The 19,800-nt window shown below is 38.1% G+C and overlaps 1 long non-coding RNA gene across 3 annotated transcripts; it reads left to right on the forward strand.

The window, feature by feature from the left end:
* Positions 1–1,172: 1,172 nt before the first annotated feature.
* On the forward strand, positions 1,173–17,017 carry LOC107779333 (uncharacterized). Of its 3 annotated transcripts, none has more exons than XR_012694739.1 (6): positions 1,173–1,327; positions 1,857–1,918; positions 2,014–2,048; positions 4,172–4,294; positions 9,488–9,557; positions 16,725–17,017. It is a non-coding gene; the product is annotated as an uncharacterized LOC107779333 (long non-coding RNA). The 3 variants fall into 3 exon arrangements; XR_001646593.2 differs by having other exon boundaries at positions 1,174–1,327; positions 9,488–9,538; XR_001646594.2 differs by lacking the exon at positions 2,014–2,048 and having other exon boundaries at positions 1,175–1,327; positions 9,488–9,538.
* Positions 17,018–19,800: the final 2,783 nt, after the last annotated feature.

The raw sequence follows: 19,800 nt of genomic DNA on the forward strand, positions 1-19,800 counted from the left end.
CCGAACCCACTCCCGGCACTCTAGCTCCGCCCTGTTTGTGTAGTTTATGGTTATGTGGGGATAAGTCTTGGACACAAAGTAAATACAGTGGTGATGAACACAATCTGTCTATTTAAGAATAGATAAATGGTAGGACTCTTTACTATGAGATGTATAACTACACCCATGTATCAGACGAGAAGTTCAATTAGAATAATAGAGTTCAATTGCCCATACCTATAGGTGTAGACAATATAATATAATTGATATAATAGAATACTCAGAAAAGTGATACAACAAAGATAGTAAATAGGAAACGAGTGAGAAGTTCAATTAGAATAATAGAGTTCAATTGCCCATACCTATAGGTGTAGACAATATAATATAATTGATATAATAGAATACTCAGAAAAGTGATACAACAAAGATAGTAAATAGGAAACGAGTATATATATACACCACTAAAAATAAAGAGGCAATAAATTAAGAAACATCCGATCTACCTACACGAGGTAAGTATAAGGTCTGTGTACACACTATCTTCCCGAGACTCCACTTATAAAATTATACTGAATATATTGTTTGTTGTTATAATACCACTAAAAATAAAGAGACAATAAATTAAGATAAATCTAATTGTTGCAAACCTAAAGAGACAGCATAAACAACCACTATATATTACGCCATATATATGTAAAGATCAATGGCAATAATAAGGAACAAGTCTCGAACAATTCAACGATCCGAGAGGAATTCCAAGCTGCCTACACTTTGATCCTCCTGACTATATGTGTCGCGAATCTATTATTATGCTTCGTCGTCTAACTATCGAACAAAATCCGAAGAAAGAGGGAGGAACATAGGCGGATCTATGATTTTAGTTCTATAGGTTCAATATTTAAAGCTTTTAACATTGAACCCATTATATTGTAAAGTTATAGGTTCATATCTATTATTTATTATATTTTTTGTGATTTTTACATATAAATTTATGCTCCGCATTAAAAGTGCTGGATCCAGTTGAACCCATTAACTCTATGCTGCATCCGCCCTGTGGAGGAAGCCCAAACCGCGTGCATTGTCGTTTGATCCCTTCATCAACTTTGTCAGAATTTTTCTCTTCTTTAGAAGAGCATGAGTTTCGACATGCTTGCTTATGTGTAATTTAAGTTTTGTTTGAGGGCATATTAGACTTTTGAGCTTATCTGTATACGTGGCTTTTTTATATTTACCCAACTATTACGTGTACGTTTACGTTATTACATAGGTGGGTTTTATTGGATTTCTGTACATCACAATTGACAAGCTTCAGATATCTTCGTCTTCCTCATCTCTTCAATTTATGCAGGTGCTTTTCTTATTCCTTAATATCAATTTTATTGTTTTCTATCTCTTTCTCCTTCTTTTTTGTTTTAAATTTGTTAAAATAGAGTGAATTAATTACAGATTTTCGAGTTAGGGTTTTGATGGTTGAAATTAGGGGTTTTTTTTCTCTGTTACAATCTCAGCCATCATAGATTCCTCCGATGATATACTACTTTCAATCTCTTCATCTTGTCCTAATCTCAAGTACCTCTGATTTCTGTGATTCTGAGTTGATGACACTGATATAGGTGTAAGCCTAATAAATAGGAAAAAAAAATTGGGTATAACTTCACACTTCTTAATAAAGTTTGGAGTTGTTTACTTCATTTCTTCATATCTTTTCCCCGAATTTTATTCTATTTTATCCTAATCCTTTTTTCCTGTTTCGTAATCTTTTGGGTTCTTCTCTTCTAATATTTCTTTTCTTCAATTTCATCTCCTCGGTTCTGCTTTTTCATGGCTCTGTCACGGTAAACTACTGCTGATTTTGTTTATCTGTGTCTGAATAACAGGAACGAGATTCGAGTTTTTGCACCATCTACATAAAGGCTTCAGCTATTGGGTTTTAGTTCAGGTAATCTTCTTTAGTTTGATTCCCATTATTCTTTTTCTGCAGTAACTCTACCCTTGTCATCAATTTCTCATTCCTGGTCTTCGTTCCTTTCATAGGATTATGAAAGGAGGATTACTGTTTGCTGTACTGTGTAAGCATTCACTGTCTTTATTTTACCAGATACAAAACTTCAACGTTGTGATAAAATTTTTCTCTTTTGTACTTAGATTTTACTCTCTCTTATTGCTGCTATAAGTTTTAAGTCTGCCTCTTGTCTTTTGTTCTTGGGGGTCAAGGTCCTATAAAATTCATAGGTTTAGGAAGAAGCCCTATCAAATAGTGATTTTATCTTTGGACCGTATTTTGATTGATAATACGATATATAAGGACCGCTAAATTCAAAGGCTAGCATTAATACAAATTCTACCCTTGAAGCAGTTTAGTTCATGTTAGAAATTATTAAGTGGATAATAATTTCTCGTTGGCAATTAACATGTAAAGTTTTGTCTGCTCAAGGTTGTAATATCGTGGGGGCATTTGTAGCTTGATTTCTTGATTTTTGCTGTTGTTCTTGTTGCTTAGAAAATTTCTAGTGTCTATTGCAGACTAACAGTAGATAATTACTAACTAATGGTTTGTGATTCTTGGGTTGTGATAATTTTTAGTACTTCTGTCTCATTTTATGTGGTGTAGCTTGACTTGACACGTAGTTTAACAAAGAAAGACTTCTAAAATTTGTGTTCTAAAACAAGCCGTAGACATTTGTATGACTATACAATATCTCATTAAAGGTAAAATTGTAAGTTTTAAGTTATACTAGATATAAGAACTTGTTACTCGTTTTGAAACGAACTAAAAAAAAAGTGTGCACGTAAAATGGGACAAAGGGCGTAAATGGTTTGTTAGATTAAACGAAGGATTAAACGAACAATCTGGCGCTAGCTAGATGTTGGTGAATGATGAATGTCGTGTAATGTCTCATGTAATGTCTTTTTCAAGCTGTTAGCTTTTTAGCTTCTGAAGTTGTAATTTTAAGAGGCAAAGTAATCGATTTACGCTAAACAATCTTTTATGTACTGTGTATAACCAAATAAAGTTGTAATTTGTCTGCAGTTTTTTATTTAGCACTCATTTATATTTAATTTATGGATTGCAATTATTTATAGTCTAAGTTTATACAAGTATGAAGTATATATTAGGGTTGATTCCTGGTAATTTTTCTCTTTCTGCAGTAACCCTTATTATTACTTTCTCATTCCTAGTCTTTGCTCAGCATCGGATTTTGTTGCTAAAAATCCTTAAACTGTCAATTCTCTCATTTTATCACATTGATTTAGTCTATTCAAGTTATGACTCACATCATCTTCAAATGTTGATGTAGCTAAGAAAGGACTTTTTTTTGTGGGGGGGGGGGGGGGTTGTGGGTTGTGAGATAAAACCCAAATAGATGGAATATATGTAAATATCTTCCTATACTAACTGAAGATGGATAAAGAAGAAACTAACTCTGTTCCTATAATGAGATGAGTGACAATACCTGAATGGAATGTTCATTGTGAAAATCTAAAATTGCCTCCGTTACAACTAGATGGTGAGAAGCAGTTTGTGTTTGACAAATCAACCGGAGAAGCATTTTTAAATTTTCAAAAATAACGTCTACTTCTACTCAAAAGTAATTTTTTCCTTCTAAAAGTTTGACCAAATATCTTAATTTTGTGAAAAAATATTATTAGCTAAAAAAGCACTTTTGGCCAAAAAAAAAAAACACTTAATAGGCTATAATTTCATTTCGAGCATAAAAGAATGAGTTTGTTTCTTCTACTTCTTCCCCTAAATGTTTTTCCAGTACACTCGTACATAAAAAGATGAAAATCTAGCAAGCATGTAAAATGAAATTTCGCGTCCTATAATTGGCGCAACTGCTGCAATAATGATAGAGTACTAGAGAAGAAGTATGCAGATTAATAAAGGTGAAAGTACGTTCATATTAAATAGTCAATATGCAATTGTACACTTGTTCCATAAAGACCTTTTATTTTTTTCATGAGAAATGAAAATGAAGAGATAAGCCATGATGAGCGAATTCCTTGCGTTCATTATGCCTATGTGCCGGCTACTCTCGAATTCCTTTATGGCAGGATACAATTATTGGGGTTTGCCTACAGCTACCCCTTTTTCCATGTGTTTGGTATAATTTTGTTATAGTAGTTAAATAAATTTTATTAGAGTGGAAGGAGGTTTCTAGTTCTAATGTATTTATTGCATGTTGTGCAGCTATGTGTGGTGTATTCGTGTGTACTTGCACTCTTTTTACTGGCAGGAGTTCTTTGGAGCATGCTAAATTTGAGCTTATGGTATAATGAAGCACAAACAAAGATGCATGACAATGTTTAGAAAGTATGTTAATTACTACCGACTAATTTAGTTCTCTGATTCTCATATCAAAATGAAATTGATTAAAAATAAAAGTTACATCTTCTATACTATTGGGCCCGTACTGGCACGGGCAATTACCGTCTAGTCTATTATATAGAAAAAGCTTGGGTTTCGACGTGCCTGTTTTTGGCCATTAAAAATTCATTATAACGGTATTTTTGTCATTTCAAAGCTTAGGTTTGCAGCTGTATGTACGTGTCTAAACATCGCTAGCCAGTAGCCACTATCACTACGTGGCCTTCAATTGTACTAGAGTTACTTTTTTCTTTCCGAATCCCCCTTCATCTTCACCTTTTTGCACTTCCCGTCCATCATCTTTTGGCTCTCTCCTTTGTGACATTAACTGTTTCCTTTAACAAAGTTTCTCTATTTTGTTCTAATTGATCTTCGCCTTTCACTATATTTCTGCGTTCTTTTGTTCTTCATGTTTTCTTTACAACAACTCAGAATTCCAGGTTATTGATTGATTAGCTTCGGGTTTGCTTCTGATCAAAAATCTCTTTTGTTATTTTTTGAATAATCCATTTTAAAAATTGATTCTTTTATATATCTAATAAATCTTATTCATCTCATATTTTTTAGTCTTGGCATTCTGATAGACATGCATGAACTATTTGTACCTCTTTTGCACACGCCATACTTCTAACGAGCAAGAGCTTTTTTGGTGCTCAGCATGAGCCAAACAAATATGAATTGATTTCCTCTAAACCAGAATTCAATAGAGCACAAATTACTTGCTCTCTTTTTGGCTTCTCAATTGCATGTCTATAATTGAATTCTTTGCTGCTGAAATTTTGATTTTTTTCTCGAACTCTTTTGGATGCGCTTGTCTAAATATGATGCTTTACTTGCTTTCTTTTGTTCCATCTTCTTCCTGCATCTATTTTTTCATAATTTTGGTTTCGGTAAGTACTGCTCTTCTGTTCCCTTATATTTTTTTCCTTAGCATTTAGCTTGCATAAATTGAACCAAAATTATCTATTTTTCCACCCCTAAGGTGACCGAGTGCATTTATATTCTTTATAAAACTTGCCTTCCGTGTCTTTATGAGCTACAATTGCCCTAAAACTTTAGTGTTTCATTTAATTCTTGGAAAAGTGTTAATGTGATTATAGATGTGTTTTGATTATGCTCTTGGCTAATGTAGCATCGGAATATATGTACATGGTTACTGCACATTAAGATTCTTTTGATAAGTTATTGACCTCACACTAAGATTATCGAAGCTCAAAGCTAAAAGAGCGTACCACTTTAGTATTTCAAGATGCACCATCATCTTTTTCCTTCAAAGTGTTAAGTTGAGCTGGGCAGTGGTAAGATTTGCTCGACAATGGAGGTTCTATGCTATGCCATGCAAGGCAGAGTACATTGCCTTAGAAGCTAAGAACATTCGAGAGAAAGAGGAGAAGGAAGAAGAAATGTTTTCATTACTCAATCTCATACAAGTGGAACTTGTTATATAGAAGAAGAAGGCGCACTAACTGAATTCTAACAACCTTCTTCTTTCAGCTCCCTCTAGTTTTCAGTAATTATAAATTGATCCCTCGCTCATTTAACTGAGTTGTTCCTCTAGCTGTGTTGACACTCCCCCTCAAGCTGGAGGGTGGAAGACATTCAACACTCCTAGCTTGGAGAGTAACAACTCATGTTGAGCTGTCCCCAGTCCTTTAGTCATCAAGTCTGCAAGTTGTTGTTTTGTGGGTATATACTCTGTCTTGATCAATCCTTGTTTGATTCTTTCCTCGAGGAAATGTTTGATTTTTTCCCTGACGAAATGACAATATATCTCTATATATTTGGTCCTCTTATGAAAGATTGGATTGGCAATTATGGGCTCGAAATGCTTTGCTATCACAATGTAAGTGTACAGATTTTTCTACATTGTTCCCTAGCTCCTTTAGTAAACCTGTCATCCATATTGCTTCTGCAACAGCTGCTGCCATGCTTCTATATTTAGCCTCTGCAGAGCTTCTTCTCACTGTCTGTTGCTTCTTTGACTTCCAAGATAACAATGAGTCTCCCAATTTAACCACATAACCTATGATAGATCTTTTTGTATTTGGGCATGCTGCCCGGTCTGAATCACAATATACTTTGAGAGTATTGGTTTGTCCATTGCTCAAAAGGATTCCTAGTCCAGGGCTTCCTTTGATGTATCTAACCATTCTTAATGTTGCTTCCATATGGGACTCCTTAGGAGATTGCATAAACTGGCTCAATACTTGGATTGTAAAACATATGTCAAGCCTTGCAATTGTCAAATATAGCAATTTACCAATTAGTTTCTGATAACGACATGAATCTTCAGTGGAGCATCTCCAGTATTACCAACATGCTTGTCATAGTCAACAGTAGTAAGGTTGTGATTCCATAGGTGTTGAGACTGGCTTGTAGTCACTCAATCCTACCTTTGAAATTAGCTCCAACACATGCATACTTTCTTTAGTTTAGAAGAATGACTTTATCTAATCTCATCACTTCAATTCCTAAGAAGTACCTGAACTTACCTAGATCCTTCATTTTGAAGTTCTTGTGTAATTATAATGACCCGACCGGTCGTTTTGAGTTTTTGCACTTCGCTCGCTAGTTCTCGGACATGACTTGCCCCATGTGGTGTATTATGACTTATGAACATCGTTGGTGTTGCGTTTCAGGTTAATTAGAATGAATTTGGAAGAATAGTCTCAGTTGAAAGCTTAAAATTTGAAAAGTTTGACGAAGGTTTGACTTGTTTGTATTTGATCTCGGATTAGAATTTTTATGGTTTGGTTAGTTCCGTTAGGTGATTTGAGACTTAGGAGCGTGATCGAAATGCATTTTGGAAGTCCGTGGAAGGTTTAGGTTTGAATTGGCGAAATTGAGATTTCGGTATTTTCCGGTTGATAGGTGAGATTTTGATATCGGAGTTGGAATGGAACTCCGGAAATGGGAGTAGATCCGCTTTGACATTTATGATGTGTGTGCAAAATTTCAGGTCATTCGGACGGGGTTTGATAGACTTTTTGATCGAATTCGGAATTCGGAAGTTTTGAAACTCTTAGGCTTGAATCCGTTGGTGATTTGATGTTTTGATGTTGTTTTGAGCGTTCTGAAGGTTGGAACAAGTTTGAATTATATTATCGGGTGTGTTGGCATGTTTGGCTGGGGTCCCATGAGGCTCGGATATGTTTTGGAAGAGTTTTTGAAAGATTTTTGGCATATTGAGCATAAGCATGTAATGATCCAAAGGTCCATCTTTAGTTCTAGAGATCGAAATTTGATTTTGAGACTTTTGAAATTTTGATGATGAATTATAGGAGCGATCTGGAAAGTTTGGTCTAATTTTATCAAGTCGCGATTGGGTTTTTTTCGCGAATCATGAGTTAATTATTTAACTGGGGAAATGGATATCGCACTGAGCAAACGAGCTCCGAATTGAGTTTCGATTGAAGGACTATGTTCGTATCATTATTTGTGACTCATAAGAATAAGAATCATCGAATTCTGAGTTCGTATGGTGCAGTTGGTGCAGTTAGAGACTCTTTAGTGAAAATAAATATTGCTGGTGCAGCAGGATCTGGTGTGCACCCTTAGCGACCAGATTTGGGACTTTTAGTGATGGGAATGGGTCCTTTAGCGACCAGAATCAGATTTATTAAAGTTGTTGCATTTTTTTGCTCATTCTGACCTTTTGTTTGTGAAAGAACACGGCTTGGGGCGATTTTTGAGCAAGAAATATGGGAAATCTTGAGGTAAGTCACTTGTGATCATTTCTACTCCATAATATTGAATTATCATTGAATAATTCGACTAGATTGCATGTTTTTGAGGTGTAAATTGGGGATTTGGACCTAGGGATTTGAAAATAAGATTTGAAGATTTGGAGGCCTAATTGTTATCGGAATTTAGTAATTTTGGTATGGTTGGACTCGTGGTTGAATGGGTTGTCAGATTTTGTGAGTTTCATCGAATTCTAAAGCGTGGGCTCGGGGGCCGGGTTTGAGCAATTTCGGGATTTTGATGTTAAATTGGATATTTTTGAGTGGGCTTCGCTCCCTTAGCATATTTTAATGATTATGTACTGATTGTGGCTAGATTTGGAGCATCCGGAGGTCGATTCATGCGGGCGAGGCATCGCGGGCTAGATTTTGGACCGGATCGAGGTGAGTAATAAGTGTAAATGATATTCTGAGGGTTTAAAACCCCAGATTGCACATCGTAGTGCTATATTAAGGTGAGACATGCACTGGATGATTAGCGTGGAGTCTTTTACTACTGGGGATTGTGACTTGGTCCGTCCCAGTCGATGATTTTACCGCGTATTTGACTGAAATTTGTTTGTTATCATCATGATTTGGGTTGATTGCCATATTTGGGCTTTCTGCCAACTATTTGAACCTTTCGGAAATTTTGTCACTATTTCCTCACTGTTTTGACTCATTACTTGAACTCAGTCCTGTTGATATCTACTATTTTACAAACTCAGCCACTTTTACTCAGATTTGAAACATAAATGATATTTCTAAATGATGTTTTGAGTTGATGACTACTGTTTTACAAATGCCCGAGAGGTTTGTGATAATTTTCGGACTGAGTGAGGCCGAGGGTCATATGTGAGGATATGTTGAGTGATATGAGGCCGAGGGCCTGAGATACTTTATATGCCACGAGGTGGCCTGAGTGATGTGAGGCCGAGTGTCGAGAGATGATGCCACGAGATGGCTTGATATAGCGCTTGGGCCGTAAGGGGCCCCTCCGGAGTCTGCACACCCATAGTCAGCGCGGGTACCCATTATTCTGTGTGATTGATACTATGCCCGAGGGGCTGATATGACTGATTGTGAGATAGCCCGAGGCGTTGTTACTGTTCTGATATTGAGCCCGAGAGGCTGGTTCTATTAATATTATGCCCGATGGGCGGTTTGTTGTACATGTTTTACCCGAGGGGCTGTTTACATTTCTATCATTTTGTTACTCACTTGTAAACTACTTGCTTTACTTGTTGGAAAAAGGGATTTTCACTTGATTTCTCACTGCTTTACTGTTTAAAGTGATTTTACTGCTTCAGTATGGAATGCCTTGTGGTTTTGCGTGATTTCTTGCCTTCAGTCTTTATTTATTATTTTTACTCACTGAGTCGGAGTACTCACATTAGTCCATGCACCTTGTGTGCAGATTCAGGTATGTTTTGGCTGATCGGAGGCTGAGTCATCAGAGTTTAGCAAGGTAGCTGCCGGCGTTCGCAGTACTGCTTTTCTCTCTCCTCATTTCATTAGTCTGTATTTGTACACTCCATGCTTTTAGTTGTATTTATGCCCTAGTAGATGCTCGTGACTTGTGACACCCCGGTTAGGGCTGTGTCGGGCTGGATTTTTGCATTTCTTATTCATACTTTCTGTTACTTGGTACTATTAAACCATGTTTATACTATATTTGTGTTAAATTACTATTTTAAAGGACGAGTTGGGTTAGACTGGCTGGCCTTGTCTTCACGAGAGGCGCCATCACGACCAGGGTCAGGATTTGGGTCGTGACGAGTTGGTATCAGAGCCTAGGCTACATAGTTCTCCGAGTCATGAGCAGATTTAGTAGAGTCTCGCGGATCGGTACGGAGACGTCTGTATTTATCCTCAGGAGGCTGTAGAACCATTAGGAAAAACTTCACATTCTTGAATTCTCATCGTGCGTCCTTGATTCAGCTTGAAAAGTAACTCTTGAAATTCCTTCCACGTGTTCATATGCGCGCATGTGCGCTCAGTGTTAGAAGTGCCCTGATGGCTTGTGATCCCCTGATCAAAGGCGAGATGTGATCTTTGTGAGTTTGATGTTGGGCAGTCTAGAGGACTTGAGGCCGAATCTTTTCCTATGGATTGAGCACCGAGGTGCTGATTGTGTGATCAAGTGTTTTGAACTTATATGTTTGGTATTGTCCCTATTAGTGGGAGTGACGGTTGGATAACTATGTGATGAGCATGTTAGTACTGCGAGATGTATCCATATGATCTAGAAGCGGCAAGGAAGGCCTGTTGGAGGATAGAAAAACTATTAAGTGCTGGAATTCCACCTTGATTTAAGGTATAGCCCCGAGTTATGGGCATGTGAAGGATCATTTCATGTTTCCCAGTTGAGAGTGAAGTAAATTTCATGTTGCGATATGAGTTCAGACTCAGGAAGACTAAGCGATTGCATAAGGTTTGTGACAGTGGAAGATATACATAAATGTTAATGGAAGGCAAAGCAGTTGGGTTATCCCCTGCGAAGAATTGTGGGGTTGTGTGATCTTTATGTGTCTGTTAGAAGATCTCACTTACCAGTGAAATATAAGTGTGTTAAAATTTTAATGTGGGTCGCTTCAGAGAGCAGGCTTGACTGTTGCGCGAGTGAATTGCGAGATTTGCAGAAGAGTTAAAATTCTAGATGATCTGTGTTTTCACCAGTTTATAAAAGATTTGAGTTTAATCTCACTATGGTATTGTGGCATCAATAGAGTATAAGTGTTATGAGTTATCGAGTGTGTTTTGATCTATAGTTTCGAGCCAAGTGGGGGAGTCTGCTGTGAGTAGTTGATTGCACGGTTAGGTGCTACGTTGGTGCTAGTTGAAGGCGTGCGGGTGAATCAGTTATGGCTTGCAGAAATTGAGACCGAGGATGGCTCGAGTAAAGGAAAAATTCTTAACAAGGTATATAGTATGCTTCATAATTGTGTAAGAATCACGAAATGTCTTGAGTTGTTATTGGTAAAGGATGCTCGATGCATAGAGTAGGAAGTTGCTTGGTTGTAATGGAATAATGTCACATTCTACGGTGTCGGAATGCTAATGAGGCACAGGTTGATCGGTTCATTTGATCAGACTAATTGCGGTTTGAGTAGAGTGAATAACTCGTAGGAGTGGTTCTAATGTGTTCAAGATTCTACATGTATCAATAGGGTAAGTTAAAGTTGTATATGTGGTTAGAGACTGAGTTTTCCTTGGAAGATGTCAAGACTTGTGGTGTTTTCTATATTAATTGTGGGATTCTATGTATCAGTATTAGGAGGTAACGTATTTAGATTCACAAGAAGTTCTTTAGAGCAAGTATTTCATATGTGGTGTTTTTGGGAATATTTGAGAGGGTATTCAACGGCTTATGGGTCTTAGACAGTGTGGTTTTATGCTTGGGTCTCGTGTGGTAATCCTAGGTTGAGGAATTTTGGTGCTACAATAAGAGAGAATATCAAGTTGAAGATGAATCAGAAGGAAATTTAGATAGATGGAGTAGCTTGATAGTAGACCGAATCGGTATGGTAAGGATATGATTAATTCCTTGTATGTGTTTGAGGTAATGAGTTCTTTCAAGTATTTTGTGGCGATGCTCTTAGGTTTTGATGGCTTGCTTAGCTTGATCGAGTTAGAAGGATTCAGTCCTGACATGTCTGATTTGTGCAAAGGGAACTGGGAGAGTTCTTGATGGTTTTTACCACGGTTGGGAGATGTATATTTTCTATGGGCATGTGGAGCATGGGATGTATAGTGATTTTTCTTCTAGATTGGGACCAATGGAAAGTTCTTGACCAATTGAGTACGTAGATGTTTGTGGCTCGAAAGGAAGATGGAGTTCTCATGTTATCCTGAGATGGTATGGTATATGTGGCAGGTTGTGGAGGATTGACAATTGCGTGTGGAAGGTTACAGTTCAGTTCTGAATGGAAAGTCATGAATTCTTAGGTAGCATGTGCAGTTTCAGATGATTAGGGGGATGATCTCCGGATGATTAAGGAAATGGTATTGCTAAATGGGAGTGATTTGACGAGGTTATATGTTTTAGAAAGACAATGTGATTAAGTTGATGGTACTTCGGTAGAATTGCGGTACTTTCTTGTTAGATCGACTACTGATATTCGAGTTTTCTTGGCGACACAGGGGAATTTTAGAGTATCTTTCGTGGAATGATTGGGCATTTAAGGTGTGGTATGCATTCAAACGGCGGAATTGGGATAAGGTATGTTGATTCATGTGCCATATAGATTTGGAGACCCGAGTGGATCTTTTGCGCTTGGCATGTTAGATTTTGGATATGATATTGGTTTAAGACTGGTTGTCTCTGTGTTATGTCATTCTGGACTATTACGCTAAGGCGGCGCTGTTGGCTATTTCGAAAATGCCATGGATTGAGTGCCGTGGTTCGACGGATTATGTTCTAGCAGAATGGGTTTATATTCAAAGACCCAGCGGATAGCTGGGAAGGATCGTCTTCCTTATTTGGGTTCTCGTGATGGATGTCAGTGCTGAGGCTCCTCATATTGTTTCAATTCCGGTGGTGAGGGACTTTTCAGATGTGTTTTCTTGTGGTCGGGCATGTCGCCAGGCAAGGTTGTTCATTTCGGTATTAATTTGATGTCGAGCACTGTATCGTATGGCACTGGCAGGGTTAAAGGAGTCGAAGGAGTAGCTTCAGGATTTCCTTGATAATGAGTTCGTTGGCAGGCCAATGTGGATGCGTGTTCTAACTTGAGTCGGCTTGGTTGGCTCCGAATTGTATTGTTGGGATAGGTGTTGTGACTTGTCAGTTGTAGGCACCTAGGGTGCGGTTCTATTGGGGTTTCATAGCGGAAGTTGAGCGGGAAGAGAAATTGGGTGTTACTCGGTGAATTGTGTATTGGTTATGTCCTTTCGGGTTTGTGTGGTGTAGGTTATTTGCTATACCATGGGTATGATGGTTTGCTTTAGTTACAGACATTAAATTGTGTGTGGTTATCGATTTCGAGCATAGTGGCTTGAGATGGCTCATGTGGAACAGTGTTGGATAGGATCGCGCATCGCAACGAAGTTATGTGGAGGTATGACCTTGCAGGTTAGATTCATGTGTTCTATTTCTATGATGTGAGATGGGTTCTCAGCCTTGCATTGTGGTGGTACTGGTGAGCTTGAGGTACAACTCTTTCATTTGAGTCATTTTCATGATTGGAGATATGTTCAGACTGTTGTTTATTGGTGCACGTATTATGCAAGGGGTGGCTTAGGCCTGTACTGATGTGTCATGTCACCATAGTAGTGTGTAGGATTAAAGGAGATCGTTGGGATCATTAATGAATACGAACGGGTTCGATTTCAGCATATTGGAAGGATAATACCGAGCTTCGGCTAAGAAATTTGCTATGGTATTCGCCAAAGGAGAAGTGGCTTCACGAATGGTTGATCTGGAAAATGATTATGGCTTACTGCGTGTTCTAGTAATTATTGGCAGTATATGAAAGTGTTGGGATGAGATTTTAGTTGATAAGAGTTTTCCTATCGGTATACGGATGTTGTGTGTAGCTGCTGTGATTAGAAGTTATCACTAGAAGTGTTTGAGTTATGTGGTACATCATGTGATTGCACCTGAGATAGCATAGATGGTTTGTTACAACTTGTTCGGACTTATTCATAGTATAAATGTGAGATTCTGATCGTATTGATGATTTTAGAAGTGGAAATGTGGTTCTATGTTTTATGCACTAGGATGGATTGTGAAATTTCAGTTATATTGTATTATCGTACCTATGTGAGATAGGGTGACATGGGATCACCCCCAGGTATGCGCATGGTGAGTTTATTCAGCAATTGGTTGGCTTTTAAAACAACTCTGGGCACGTTCGAGGACGAACGTATGTTTAAGTGGGGGAGGATGTAATGACCCGACCGGTCGTTTTGAGCTTTTGCACTTTGCTCGCCAGTTCTCGGTCATGACTTGCCCCGTGTGTTGTAATATGACTTATGTAAATCGTTGGTGTTGGGTTTCAGGTTAATCAGAATGAATTTGGAAGAACAGTCTCAGTTGAAAGCTTAAAATTTGAAAGGTTTGACCAAGATTTGACTTGTTTGTATTTGATCTCGGATTAGAATTTTTATGGTTTGGTTAGCTCTGTTAGGTGATTTGAGACTTAGGAGCGTGATCGGAATGCATTTTTCAAGTCCGTGGAAGGTTTAGGCTTGAATTGGCGAAATTGAGATTTCAGCGTTTTCCTGTTGATAGGTGAGATTTTGATATCAGAGTCGGAATGGAACTCCGGAAATGGGAGTAGGTCCGCTGTGTCATTTGTGATGTGTGCGCAAAATTTCAGGTCATTCGGACGGGGTTTGATAGACTTTTTGATTGAATTCGGAATTCGGAAGTTTTGGAATTCTTAGGCTTGAATCCGATGGTGATTTGATGTTTTGATATTTTTTTGAGCATTCCGAAGGTTGGAACAAGTTTGAATTATTTTATGGGGTGTGTTGGCATGTTTGGCCGGGGTCCCATGAGGCTCGGGTATGTTTTGGAAGAGTTTTTGAAAGATTTTTGGCATTTTGAGCATACGCATGTAATGATCCAAAGGTCCATTTTTAGTTCTAGAGATCGAAATTTGATTTTGAGACTTCCAAAATTTTGATAATGAATTATAGGAGTGATCTGGAAAGTTTGGTCTAATTTCATCAAGTCGCGATTGGGTTTTTTCGCGAATAATGAGTTAATTGTTTAAGAGGGGAAATGGATATCGCATTAAGCAAACGAGCTTCGAATTGAGTTTCAATTGAAGGACTATGTTCGTATCATTATTTGTGACTCATAGGAACAAGAATCATCGAACTCCGAGTTCGTATGGTGGAGTTAGAGCCTTTTTAGTGAAAATAAATATTGTTGGTGCAGCAGGATCTGGTGCGCACCTTTAGCGACCAGATTTGGGACTTTTAGCGACGGGAATGGGTCCTTTAGCGACCAGAATCAGATTTATTAAAGTTGTTGCATTTTTCTGCTCATTTTGACCTTTTTTTTGGGTGAAAGAACACGGCTTGGGGCAATTTTTGAGCAAGAAATCATGGGAAATCTTGAGGTAAGTCACTTGTGATCATTTCTACTCCATAATATTGAATTATCATCGAATAATCCGACTAGATTACATGTTTTTGAGGTGTAAATTGGGGATTTGGACCTAGGGATTTGAAAATAAGATTTGAAGATTTGGAGGCCGAATTGTTATCGGAATTTAGTAATTTTGGTATGGTTGGACTCGTGGTTGAATGAGTTGTCGGATTTTGTGAGTTTCGTCGAATTCTGAAGCGTGGGCCCGGGGACCGGGTTTGAGCAATTTCGGGATTTTGATGTTAAATTGGATATTTTCGAGTGGGCTTCGCTCCCTTAGCATATTTTAATGATTATGCATTGATTGTGGCTAGATTTGGAGCATCCGGAGGTCGATTCGTGCGGGCGAGGCATCGCGGGCTAGATTTTGGACCGGATCAAGGAGAGTAATGATTGTAAATGATATTCTGAGGGTTTGAAACCCCGGATTGCACATCATAATGCTATATTGAGGTGAGACACGCGCTGGATGATGAGCGTGGGGTCTTTTACTACTGGGGATTGTGACTTGGTCCGTCCTAGTCGATGATTTTACCGCGTATTTGACTGAAATTTGTTTGTTATCATCATGATTTGGGCTGATTGTCATATTTCGGCTTCGTGCCAACTATTTGAACCCTTCAAAAATTTTTATCACTATTTCCTCACTGTTTTGACTCATTACTTGAACTCAGTCCTGTTGATATCTACTATTTTACGAACTCAGCCACTTTTACTCAGATTTGAAACTTAAATGATATTTCTAAATGTTGTTTTGTGCTGAGGACTATTGTTTTACAAATGCCCGAGAGGCTTGTGATGATTTTCGAACTGAGTGAGGCCGAGGGTCATATGTGAGGATATGCTGAGTGATATGAGGCCGAGGGCCTGAGATACTTTATATTTTACAAATGCCCAAGAGGCTTGTGATGATTTTCGAACTGAGTGAGGCCGAGGGTCATATGTGAGGATATGCTGAGTGATATGAGGCCGAGGGCCTGAGATACTTTATATGCCACGAGGTAGCCTGAGTGATGTGAGGCCGAGTGCCGAGTGATTTGAGGCCGAGTGCTGAGAGATGATGCCACGAGGTGGCTTGATATAACGCTTGAGCCGTAAGGGGCCCCTCCGGAGTCTGCACACCCACAGTGAGCGCGGATACCCATTGTTCTGAGTGATTGATACTATGCCCGAGGGGCTGATATGACTGATTGTGAGGTAGCCCGAGGGGCTGTTACTGTTCTAATATTGAGCCCGAGGGGCTGACACTGTTCTGATATTGAGCCCTAAAGGCTGGTTCTATTAATATTATGCCCGAGGGGCGATTTGTTGTACATGTTTTCTGAGGGGCTGTTTACATTTCCATCATTTTGTTACTTGTAAACTACTTGCTTTACTTGTTGGAAAAAGGGATTTTCACTTTATTTCTCACTACTTTACTGTTTAAAGTGATTTTACTACTTCAGTATGGAATGCCTAGTGTTTTTGCGTGATTTATTGCCTTCAGTCTTTATTTATCATTATTACTCACAGAGTCGGAGTACTCACATTACTTCCTGCACCTTGTGTGCAGATTCAGGTATGTTTTGGCTTATCGGAGGAAGAGTCATCAGAGTTTAGCAAGGTAGCTGCCGGCGTTCGCAGTACTGCTTTTCTCTATCCTCATTTCATTAGTCTGTATTTGTACACTCCAGGCTTTCAGTTGTATTTATGCCCTAGTAGATGCTCGTGACTTGTGACACCCCAGTTAGGGTTGTGTCGGGCTGGATTTCCGCATTTCTTATTCATACTTTCTGCTATTTGGTACTATTAAACCATGTTTATACTATATTTGTGTTAAATTACTGTTTTAAAGGACGAGTTGGGTTAGACTGGCTGGCCTTGTCTTCACGAGAGGCGCCATCACGACCAGGGTCGGGATTTGGGTCGTGACACAAGCTCATATGCCACATCCCCAATTCTCCGAAGTACCTCAAAAGGCCCAATGAACCGAGGGCTCAACTTGCCCTTCATTCCAAATCCCATAACACCCTTCATGGGTGAAACCTTCAGCAAGACCTTCTCCCCAACCATGTAGGACACATCACGAATCTTTCTGTCACCATAACTCTTCTATCTCGTCTGCGCTGTACGAAGCCGCTCCTGAATCAACTTCACCTTGTCCAATGCATCCTGAACCAAGTTTGTACCCAAAAGCCTAATCGACTTACAACCTACTCAGATGCATCATTGAATATTCAAAACAAAATGTTTTGACTTATATCAATTAATATGTTATAATTGATTCATCGACTTATAACCTAGTGATGAATGAATGTAATTCATTAACTCTGTTATAATACAAATAATGAATACTATTATATCAATTAATAGAATAATATTATATTGGTTTATCAATTCATTAATTTTCGTACGTAGTAATGTATAAGACTGATCATCAATTACAATATAGTTTATCCGTGTGTATGAAATTACTCATATACTTAAATATAACTTAAAAAATTACTTTACATAGATGCTATTATAATCTATTAAAAGTAATTACATAGTTAATAATTATTTATAATAATTGTAGTTAAATAAAATAAATATTTATAGCTAAAAATAATTTTTTTATAGCTTATAATATTTAAAAACCAAAAAAGAAAAAAAACAATTTAATTTTTTTTAAAAATAGCGACCAACTTTGGTTGCTATTTTCAATTTAATTTTTTTTTAAATAGCGACCAGCGTTGGTTGCTATTTTTGGTCAAATGGTCAAAACTTATTTACATACCAAAAATAGCGACCAAAGTTGGTCGCTTTTCCTAAATCCAAAGACAAAAACGGGTCCCCCCCTTCTCTTATTTCCTTCCCCAAAATTTTCCCAATTCTCTCCCCCCCCCCTCCTCTACTTCGCTCACCCAAATCCCATCCTCCACCCCGCGCCACCACTGCCCCCTTGCTCGCCGCCCACTGCTCGCCGGCCACCACCACTGCCGCCCCTCTCTCTCTCCTTCTCCACCTAAAAAAACCAAGATTAGAATTATAACCTTCAATCTTTGTTATTTCTAGTGTGTGTGTTACAATATTTGATGTATTGTAGTTTATTGTTTCAATTAGTGTTTCAATTCTTTGAACATTGTATTTTATTGAGGATTAGGGTTTAGGTCTTGTTTTAATTAGTTTTGTTAATTAATTTTATTAACTAATTAGTTTAATTTAGTTTAGTTGGATTTGAATTATACTTTGTATTGTCTTGATAGTATAGTTAGAATCTAGGGTTTAGGATATGAATTGAACCTTTAGGATATGAATTAGACTTTTAGTTTACGAATTGGACTTGTAATTTATAAATTGTAATTTTAAGATATGATTTGAACTTTTTGGATATGAATTGGACTTTTAGTTTACAAATTGAAATTTTAGGATAATGAATTGAACTTTTAGGATATGAATTGGACTTTTAGTTTATGTATTGGAATTTTAGTTTATGAATTGGACTTGTAGTTTATAAATTGTAATTTTAGGATATGATTTGAACTTTTAATTTATGAATTGAACTTTTTAGATATGAATTGAACTTTTAGTTTATAAATTGAAATTTTAGGATATGAATTGAACTTTTAGTTTATAAATTGAGTATTTTAGGATATGAATTTGACTTTTAGTTTATGAATTGAACCTTTTGGATATGAATTAAAATTTTAGTGTATGAATTGAACTTTTAGGATATGAATTGAACTTTTAGGATATGAATTGAACTTTTAGTTTATAAATTGAGTATTTTAGGATATGAATTGGACTTTTATGCAACATTATTGGTGGAGGAGGATGAAGAAAGATATAGTAGAGTATGTGGCTAGGTGTTTGAATTGCCAGCAGGTCAAGTATGAACACCAGAGGCCAGGTGGCCTACTTCAGCAGATGCCTATACTAGAGTGAAGTGGGAGCGCATCACCATGGATTTTGTAGTTGGGTTGCTGCGGACTTTGCGGAAGTTTGATTCAGTGTGGGTCATTGTTGACAAGCTGACCAAGTCGACCCACTTAATTCCAGTGGCAACCTTTTATATAGCAGAGAGGTATGCTCAGATTTACATTCGGGAGATAGTCCGGTTGCATGGTGTGCCTGTTTCTATCATATCAGATAGGAGCCCTCAGTTCACTTCTCATTTCTGGAGAGCCGTTCAGAGTGAGTTGGGGACCCGTGTAGAGCTCAGCACAACATTCCATCCTTAGACCGACGGGCAGTCAGAGCGGATAGTGCAGATTTTGGAGGATATGCTCAGAGCATGTGTGATTGACTTTGGAGGGTAGTGGGATCAGTCTTTGCCCTTGGTAGAGTTTGCATACAACAACAACTATCAGTCCAGCATAGAGATGGCTCCATACGAGGCTTTATATGGTCGCCGTTGTCGGCTCCTATCGGGTGGTTTGAGCCTGGTGAAGCTAAGTTATACGGTACAGATTTGGTACAGGATGCCTTGGACAAGGTAAAGTTAATCCAGGAGAGGCTTCGCACAGCTCTGTCCAGATAGAAGAGTTACGTGGATCAGAAGGTGTGTGATGTATCATTTATGGTTGGTGAGAAGGTCCTCTTGAAAGTCTCGCCAATGAAGGGTGTTATGAGATTCGGGAAGAAGGGCAAACTGAGCCCAAGGTTTATTG

The sequence above is a fragment of the Nicotiana tabacum genome, chromosome 9 (genome assembly GCF_000715075.1).
Source record: "Nicotiana tabacum cultivar K326 chromosome 9, ASM71507v2, whole genome shotgun sequence".
Taxonomy (NCBI): domain Eukaryota; kingdom Viridiplantae; phylum Streptophyta; class Magnoliopsida; order Solanales; family Solanaceae; genus Nicotiana; species Nicotiana tabacum.